This window comes from Micropterus dolomieu, linkage group LG16, assembly GCF_021292245.1.
Source record: "Micropterus dolomieu isolate WLL.071019.BEF.003 ecotype Adirondacks linkage group LG16, ASM2129224v1, whole genome shotgun sequence".
Taxonomy (NCBI): Eukaryota; Metazoa; Chordata; class Actinopteri; order Centrarchiformes; family Centrarchidae; genus Micropterus; species Micropterus dolomieu.
In genome coordinates, this window is record NC_060165.1 from 18,037,364 (window position 1) to 18,039,121 (window position 1,758).

Below are 1,758 nucleotides of genomic sequence, written 5' to 3' on the forward strand. Positions count from 1 at the left end.
GCTCTTGACCGTAGGCCGTAACCGCATTTTTGTATGTCATGGCAAAATAAAGCCTATCACATCAGCCCTCCAGTTCTGTTCTCCTGTGCACAACCAGTAATTCATCATTTAGAAGAAAATACAGCCTATGGATAGGCTACATATAAATACATAAATAAAATAAAAAATCCATCAGTCACTTTGGGATTTAATGGAATGCTAAATAAACCGAAAATTGTTAAGTCCATGTAATGATGTCATCACTGGGGTTGCTGTACATGTATTTACCTGACTTACAATTGATATATGTCAGAGGTAGCACATCTCAGGAGCAACTAGGGGTTAAGTGTCTAGTTCAGGGACACATTTGTGGATGTGTCACAGTGGACATGGGTCTTATTCACTGCGTCATCAACACCCCTGGTGCAGGTTGGCTAAGATCAGATCTTGTTATCAGTTGACCAAGGTTTATTTCCTGTGAAAGGTCAGCCTGCTGCAACTTGCTCAAACAAGAAACTGAATGTTTTCAGCTCCTGAAGCTGATCCTGCTCACTGACCTGGCAGAGATCAATGAAATACCTATGTACTGTAATGCATGTATGGCAGAGTGGGGCTGTCCTCAAAGATCCAGTGGTCCTCCTGACTGATGTTTTAACTGAACGCGGCTAGTCCTTTCAGGGCACTTGGGGATCCAAAGTATCTATTCATTGGCGATCTCTGCAGCATCTGTCAGAAGCAGTCTGCACTTTCAGGGCTGTTTCCACTGTCATCCACCATTTGAAGAACTGCTTAATCAGTCCCTGATAAATTGAGGATCAGCTACAGAAAGACAACAGGGCAAGAGGTGGAGGAAGAAACACTCTTTACTTTACCTAGATCTGTAAAGGATCAAGGGCAGAACAACACATACAAAGCCATACAACTGCCTTTTTACCATGGCGTCGCCACTAGAGCCTCCCACATCTGTCTCCTCCTTCCACTTTTTGCCCCCTAACCTCATTCTCCTAACAAAGCCAACTGTACATCCTCTCTACAGACTCCTTTTGAAATATAGGTTATGACAAAAGTGTTGTTGCGCTATCATTACATGAAATCAGCAGCCCCTTGGAAAAACCAATCTGTCCAGAGGATGAAGAGGACAATAAAAGACACCATTTTGAGAAAATTCAATATGGCAGTATGAACCGAATAAAAATGCAGATAATGAGATTCCCCCACCCATCTTTCTTCCTCCTCCCCCTGGCATACCTCCCCTTTACACAATGCTCCCCCTGAAACTTCTCCCCTCTCTCTCTCTCTCTCTCTCTCTCTCTCTCTCTCTCTCTCTCTCTCTCTCTCTCTCACACACACACAGACATAACATACTGAGCTACTGAAACACAGGAATTAAAAGTGCTTTATGTGATAGTAATAAACTCTCCTTCTAGTGCATGTTGTTGATTTTACACTCAAATGGTAATAAGGACACAGATGATTACTATGGTTTCTCTTGCCTGTTATGCTAATGTGGCATATATGACTGAAATGGCTTCCAGAATGGGTAACTGCAAGTTCATATGTTGCTCAAATCAGTTGTGGTCCAAGTAGTCATGACTGTAATAATGATGTCTGCATACTAATTTTCTTCTGGCAATGGAGCAATTACCCCATTAGTATTTCATTACATGTTCTCAGAAATGTATTGACTGGAAAATGGATAATTTATTTGATAAGAATACTTGTACTTGATGTATATTTTATTATTTGCAGTAGTTTAAAATACACATTTGCAGTGTAAAT